We start from the raw sequence: 8,481 nt of genomic DNA, 5'->3' as shown, positions 1-8,481 counted from the left end.
TGAGGGATCCACCTAACGATGACAAACTGTTGCCAAAGACCACCTTTAACCAGGAAAACAACTTTTGAATAATTTTATTTGGATATGTCTGCACTTCATTCCCTTTAGATAATTTTGGTTAAAGGTGGTCTTCATATTGAAAATGATGAAAATATATATTAAATTTTACTTCTCATATAATGCTAAGATTTAGCAATCTGTCTTAAATTTATCAGCTTGACATCATTGACTTCGTTGGCGCAGCGGTATGATTGCTGGAATGTAAATATGGTGATTGCGAGTTCAAGCCCCACATTTTTCCCATTTATGTTTTTTTTTTAAATTTTTTTTCTTTGTGTATCTTTTCTACGTTTTTCTTTATTATGTTTTATAGCATACACAATTTCAGAAAGATATAATATACAATTACACTTTGAAAGTAACTCGGGAAAAGACAGTCCTTAACTATTTAATTAAAGTTTGCAAATTCATAGCAACTTGTTTTATTTTTATTGATTTTCTGCGTAAATCTTTTGTCTCAGAATTAGAGTATTGAACAAGTAAAATGATTGTCATTTGACATACCTGCAACACTCGTCCTCAAATCATATTACATAGTTTGCTCATGAATTGAAAAGGTACAGTATATCTATAAATAGAAACAGGTGATTTCCTTTTAAATTCTTGAGTCGGCCGTGTCGTCGGTAAGGCAGCTATGGCTCTTTTGGCGTAACTTACTTAGTGGGACTGACTTAGGCCCAGATCTACGACTTTTTGAGAAACGAGCCCCTGCAGATCACACTTTAAGTGATTTTATCGTAGGCCGGAAAATTATCTTATAGAGAATCATTCTTTGCGGTTCAGTGGTTTATATGGGATACATGTAACATTAATCTTATGAAAATGCAACCATTAAGTTCCGTTCCTTTTTTTTAATTTCATATATTTTAAATAACTGCTGATTCACCCCCAATTTATTCAGATCAGTAAAGTGTTTTATTCAAAACAGTTCAAGGATTTAAAATATATAAAAGAAAACTTTTCACGAAAAAAGTCTCAGCTACTCCACAAAGCTGAAAGATAAAGCTAGATTTAAGCTATTTTGATAATAGTTTCAAAATTTATAGCTTGTAATTCTTGTGAAGTTTTAAAAAGTTTTTCCCAAAAGAAAAATTTTCAAACCCTGTATGAATTGCGATATCTCAAATTGTGGTATTGTAAATGTTGCAGTGTTTGAGACTTTAAAAAAAAAAATACATATTTCTCCTTTAGATGTATACACATGTCACTTATATCAATTCTTTTTTTTTCCCCCCTTTTTTAGCCCAAAACGTTCAGTGGCGTTACATCGTTCAAATGCAATATATTAAATAATATTTATTATTATGAAAGGGGGAGAAAATATCTATGCAATTAAGGTGACATTTTTCTCACGCTTCAAAAGAGAAATGTAAAAAATTGCGTTAGATTTAATTGAGCATACCGCGATCTATGCCTTATCAACCACCCGAAACCCTCTCCCTAATACAAGCTAATTCAAATGACGAATGAACAAGTAAAAATGAGTCTACTGCATTCAGTTCTAGATATTTCTATTCAATGTGCAGCACGATTTAATTCTTGCCTTGAGGCTGTCTCCGTTCAAACACAAAACCTTCTTCAAACTTAGCCAATATCAAACTGGCTAGAAAAAAAAGGGGGGGGGCATGAGAATTCTTTCTGTCATACATATAGCTACATTGTGATTGCAAGTGGAGATAATTTACCGAAGAAGAAAAGTGACTAATCTGGTCCTTCGAAATATCGACATTTATATTATTCAAACTGAGACTGAAGACAAGTTTCATAATAAAAATTGTACAAAGCAATGGGTTTTTTTTTATTCTATATTGATCCACAGGAGTTAGTTAAATGCATTGTTTGAATCCTCAAAAATATAAACAGAAAGATACATCTGTTTTTAAAAGATGTCTGGCTTTGATTCTAGTCCTGTTTATGACGTGTGAATTCGAGCGTCGTCTGCTCCATTCGTTTATTAAGAACGAGATCGGAAGCCGGAAAAAGAAGATTGGATCAAAGATTCATCCCAGCGTGACACCGTGGGTAATCAGGTAGTTCCAATAATTCAACTTTTCTCTAATTAATCTTTCTATTAATCTACATGCTCTTGCGAATGGAAGTAAGATATACCAATTAAAACAAGTGAATCATTTTAATTAAAAATAATATCAAAACCAATAACAAAATAACGACAACTTGTTTAGTTATATTTATCTGCTAGAGACTGTGACACTTGATTGTGACCTTTTCTTTAATAATTACACTCATAAAAAGTTTGGGTCGCTGATTGCGTCTCAAAAGAAAACCTCTTTCATTATCAAAATATGAAATAAAATTAAATAAATTCAACACTAGGAGTATATGTAATTCAAAATGGTTTGATTTCATGATGTTTTAACATTGAAAATTAATAGAATGTCAACTTACGTTACTTCGAAATTCCGAGTTAAATAGAAATGGTAGAAGCAAGGTTTACCACCAGAAATACCTCATCTAATTCCCGCATCCACGCTCCGCCCACCGATGGCAAGGAAAGTCACGTGATTGCAGATTCTGACAAACTAACGTAAATAACATGGAAAAACTTTTCTATCGGCTTGTTTGCTCACGAATTTCTACAGAAATTTTGCCATGATGTGTGATTGAAGAACACACTTGAGTAAAAAACTCCCACAAATTTAACTTTTCACATAAAGTTGAAGAAAAAAAAGAATCTTCCTGTGTTTGTATTTTTAGGTTATACAGTACTAAATAAACTTGCAATGTTTTAGTCATGTTTAAAATTAAAATAATCATTCCAAATTTCAATTTTTGCCTCAGTCTGTTATTTGTTTATGATTCTAGGCAAGGACTTTGTGATACGTATTTCAGAAACCCTTTATGGTTTTAGGGGCATGCGGAAATTACTTTGTAAAAGACAGTTTAATTAATGATCGAAAGTCAATGTACTTCATCTGTTCTAAACCTCAAGGTGAAACACAAACTTAAAGGATTAAGGAAAATGTTCACATGCTGTTGAACAAATAAATTGCATTCAACAGTTCAAATTGCTAGGTTTGAAGGATGTCCTTACAGCACAAGCATTAAGTCTTCCGCAGTGGCATATTTCAAGATGAAACAAAATAATTCTGTATCAATGAATGATATCACAGATGTTAAATCCAAGGATACCAATAAAATGATACAAAATGTGCAAAATAAATAAAGACAAGGTATGGGTATACAGAAAAGTTTAATAATACTGTTCATTTCATATAACAGTAATAATATGTTAATGTCAAATTTAGAAAGTATTATTTTTCTTCTATCAAATTTCCCTAGGCAGTGACACACTGTATAGGGCTAGATGTTTGAACAATTGTTTCTCATTGTATTGTCAAGTCACTATATAAATCATTTACTTAACAGTATCATATATATATTTCAGAATTTCGTCAATATTAATGACAGTGCTACACGTCTCAAATTGTTATTACCGGTCACGGTAGCCTAGTGGTAGGGCGTTCGCTTTATGATCGGGAGGCCCGGGTTCGATTCTCGTTCGCTGCGCCTCGTCAAACCTAAGACTTAAACATAGGTAGTGACTGTTCCTTCGCCAAGTGCCCGGCACTAGAAGTGAAAGTCACGGGTCTTTTGGATGATACCTTGAAAACCGAGATCCTGTGTCACGGTAGGCGATGGCACGATAAAGAACCCAGTGACGGTACATATTGTCGTTTTGTACATATTGTCGTCGGCGACAATATGTACCTACCCTCACTGCACATATTGTCGTCCATCGGTACATATTGTCGCCGGCGACAATATGTACCGAGACGAGCCTTATTTTCTTCCTGCATAATGGACGATAAAATGTACAGTCAAGCACCAGCACATATTGTCGTCAGCGACAATATGTACAGTTTAGGTCAGCATATATTGTCGTCGATATATTGTTCTGACGAATATTTACTTGAGAAAGAAAGAGAAATTGACAAACAGACACACGCACGGAGGGAGAGAGACAGCATTACTCGCAATACGGTACGGAGAAAACTTTTTAGTCAGAAAATTGTGTCCAGGATTGATGTATATCACTATGACATATACAGATACCGTAATTCTTGAGATATCTGATAAATCAGCTAGTCTTTTTTTCTTGTAATATATAATTGGAGATTGAATACAGGTATTTATTTTTGTTCAGTAGTAATATTATTTGGAAATTATTCTTATATACGATCATATGCCGATATAATATTATAGATATAATTTATTGCTCATCATAATATAAGAATAACGCAAAAAATAACATTTTTAGATCACCTGAACTGGAAGTTCAAGTGAGCTTTACTGATCACATTTTGTCTGACCGTCCGTCTGTCTGTTAACTATTCATAATTTCAGCTTCTTTTCAAAAACTACTGGGTCAATTTCAACACATTTTTAAAACAAACAAACAAACAAAAACAAAATCAATTTTGTTCAGGTCATGACCCCAGGGGTAATGTGAGCCACAATGGGTAATGAAAGTTTTACATAGGAATATATACAGAAAATCTTTAGAAATCTTCTCAAACACCAAAGACAGATGTAGCAAAGTCTGCCTCTCTTGAAGTCAGTGAAAAAATCACTGATCTTTTTTTAAAAAAAACCTAACATATATACAAAGTCAACAAACACATGACTAATCACTGACACATCAAACATTCATGTTACACCAATTAATCCAAAATTGTACCTTAGCCTCATCAGTGTTAATATACAACTATGGACTATTTACCAGAAAAATATCAATGCTGACTGAAACAATTCTTTTGTCATTTGTATTGTCCCATTTTTCTACATACAGCGGACTTTCTTCTGATGACAAAAATTCAAATTTTTCAATAATGTTTCATGTTGGTATAGATGATATACAAACAACCCAAAAAAATTTTTTTTTTTCATTTGCTTTTTTCTTAATGACAGGAAGGTCTTTTTTCCTCCTGTTGATATGTGGAGCTGTAGAAGATTATTTAGTCTCTGTTGATGGAAGGTTTCTTCTGTTGACATGTGGAGCTGTAGAAGATTATTTAGTTTGTTCTGCAGATGGAAGGTTCTCTCTGTTGTTGTAGTTCTAAAAGTTGCCTTGCTGATTTTGGTAAAATGGATTCAAGGATTCTTTACAAATAAAAAAAGAGATTTTCTAAGGATCTATGAGTATAGCACAAGTTAAGTAAAAAATAACAATATCTAGAAGGTGTGATTTTTAATTAATTTAAAATAAGAAAGAGATTTAAGAATTATTTATTTACTTAAGGACCCTCTCTACACTCCACCCTAATTTCAGGGTACTTTTGTGTAGTTAGACTGACCCATCATTTGATATAGAAATAGAATAAATTGTAATCTGCACTGTATGACATAATTTAAAATAAATCCAAGTATTCTAAACATTATATTAGATCAAGATAGAGTAGTTGAAAACTTTATTTGCATGTATTTTCTCCATTTGAGTAAGCAAAAGTGAATTTTATTTATAATTACTTCATTATCTTTGAAGATTTTTCCTGGATAAAAAAAGCACGCTCCCTATATCAAAAATGAATTGGTTAATTTCAAAATATCCTCCTTTACACTATATAATTTTCTCAAAGTTCAAAAATCATTTTTCGTCAGTGTATATAGGGTCCTTAAGAATATTACTTCCAGTATTGATTTTCATTTTCTTTAACTGCATAAAAAACATTTGTGTCAAGAGTGGGTTAAGAGATTTTGATGCATTAGGAAACGGTTATATTTTTGCAATTTCCTTTCTCTATTATCATTTGTTAATTGCATATCTAACTGGTAAACTAGTCCATGGTGATGTTCCTATTGTATATACATACATGTTACCTGTTGACAATTCATTTGGACATTCTGTTAAGACACAGGGGTGAAGATTCTTTTCTGTTTCCTCTTGCGCTCCATCATTGATCCTGAATGCATGCAATATTTATTAAAATATAAATAAGTCCTTTGACTTGGATTTTTCTAATGCTTTTAAAGATGCTTAGACACAGATTTGAAGTTATTATTTTCTCAAATTTTCTGTATAATATCACGACTTACATATTGCAATAGCATTTCACACGAAAATATAATTAAAAACTTATTTTATCTGGAAATTATTGGAACTACGAATTCCTGGACGCGTTTGATTTACACATCCTTGCACTTTCACAAATTTTATCTTTATCCCTAACATTCAAGAAAAGAAGCGATTTTGTTGTGTATTAATGAAAAACATTACATCTATAATCCAGAAAATTCAGAGTAGAAATGTGCGAAAGCAAACCCCCTCACTAATATCGTCAGCCCGTGCTCAGTGTTGTGTACAGAGTTTAACAAATTGAATACACCCGTGAAACGTAATTTTTTTGTAAACAGGGCACGAGCTCTGTTATTGTTAATGTTTACGATTCACCAGGTGTGTTCAATTGTTAAAGTCTGCACACACCACTGAGTACGGACTGACAATACTGTGAGTGGGTTTTGCTTTCGAATATTTCTACTCTGAATTTTCTGGATTATAGTTTTAATATTTTTCATTAATACACAACAAAAATTGCGACTTTTCTTAAGTATTAAGAATAAAATTAAAATTTGTGAAAGTGCAAGGATGTGTCAATCCAACGCTTTCAGAAATTTGAAGTTTCAATAACTACGAGATGAAATAAGATTTTTATTATATTTTATTATGAAATGCTATATCAACATATAAGTCATGAAATTATACAGAAAATTTGAGAAAATATTAACTTCAAATCTGTGTCCAAGCATCTTTAAAAACATGATCTCATAAATAAACTTGCAGCTAACTATCCTCAGTGTTTTCACCAAGACTAAATAATTATCAATAATGTATAGCAGAGAAACGACCATTTATCTGTTATTTTATTGTAAGCTTAATATATATTGTCAAGTTTTCATAGTTATGCGCTTATATTGACATCTTCACTTGAATAAACATACTGGCTTTGTAACTAAGTATCTTAATGTCATATACTTTTCTTAATGTAATATCAGTAAGCATACAACTCGTCTCGATAATTCAAAAATAGTCTTCCTTTCATGATGACTGTGACCCATCTGAGGAACTGCATGGATTTTGCTGTCTACAGTCAGCATTTCATGACCCACAAATGATACAATTTAATTTAGATTCATAAAGCTTTATACAATCACAAAAGTCTTGAAGATAAAATATTGTGAAAAATACACACTATTTTTCGCAGCATTCTCACTATCGAAAATTGATATTCAGTTCACCGAGATAAGCTTTAAACGGTCGAGTCCTAGTCTGAGCCCATAAGTTAAAGTCAAAGTTTGTGAATCGCTATTGTACGTGATACTAGTGTAACAACATCTAAACATTGCTCTCTTTAATTTCCACTTACATTATCACTAACTTCGTTAATATACCTGAATAACTTATTTTTAACAGACAGTCGTGTTTCGGTCTTCCACATGACATGCCTTTATCAGCTGTTTACGCAACGTAAACACTTGCTTTTCCATGTTTTGGACTTAAGAAATGAATAAAACTCACCTGATATATTGTTTCCAGATACCTCGTATATTTATTACATATATCCCATGCATTGGACTTCACAATTTTCATTTACCCAGCGGATAAATTGCGTTAAACGATGTCATCTCGCACCTCCGACATCTGTGTGTTTTGTCGGAGGTAATGGCGGGCAATTTTTCCGCGATTCTTATTGGCTGCCCGGAGATGGCAACCGCATCGCCCGTGACAACGTGGAAGCGTGAATGAGATAAACAGCTGTATTAGCAATATTTTAGATACTTTCCAATATTCTTAATTCGTTACTTATTCTGATTTTATACATTCTAGTTTATGTACTCAAAGCACTGAAAAGTATTTACTTACGGTTAAAATTGCACAACGTGGGGATTTATTCAGTGTATAACAAAAGCTAGACAAATCCTGATAGGTGATCAAGTTGTCACAATTACATCTACAGTGTAGAACATTCTCAATTTGGCCAATAAATTGACGTATCAATACCACATCGGTAATGAAAATATTAGCTTCATCATGTGATATTATAATTTCTTCTGGATTTCAGTACTAATACACAAAAATTACTTTTCTTGTCATATCTGTCATTTCACTGCAAGAATAAATTTTTTAGGATGGCAGTAGCAGTTGAAAGACAAAATCAATTAAATGATTTCCTTTAAATACGATATGCTACAGCATTCCCTGTCAACGGATCACATCAGTCCTGAGCATTATTATATAAATTATGCATGTAGTTGAGTATAACGTCGAAACTTTTCACCCCAAGAATACCATTGTCAATCGAGGCGCAACCGAGGCCTCGATCCAGGGGTCATAATGTAAATCTTATACGGTACCAATTTTGATGCAACAGATGTCCATTTCGATACATACTGTGAAATCACATA

At 32.6% G+C, this 8,481-nt stretch overlaps 1 long non-coding RNA gene across 1 annotated transcript; it reads right to left on the bottom strand.

The window, feature by feature from the left end:
* Window positions 1-5,006: 5,006 nt before the first annotated feature.
* On the bottom strand, window positions 5,007-7,710 carry LOC133203055 (uncharacterized). Its single transcript, XR_009723331.1, has 3 exons — window positions 7,595-7,710; window positions 5,899-5,981; window positions 5,007-5,181 (listed from the first exon to the last, which is right to left on the bottom strand). It is a non-coding gene; the product is annotated as an uncharacterized LOC133203055 (long non-coding RNA).
* Between the last annotated feature and the right edge of the window lie 771 nt (window positions 7,711-8,481).

This window comes from Saccostrea echinata, unplaced genomic scaffold (assembly GCF_033153115.1).
Source record: "Saccostrea echinata isolate AGI-Se365-2 ecotype Australia unplaced genomic scaffold, CSIRO_AGI_Sech_v1 ptg000047l, whole genome shotgun sequence".
Lineage (NCBI taxonomy): Eukaryota > Metazoa > Mollusca > Bivalvia > Ostreida > Ostreidae > Saccostrea > Saccostrea echinata.
The sequence above is the reverse complement of the archived record's forward strand: the minus strand, read 5'-3'. Positions and strand labels throughout refer to the sequence as shown.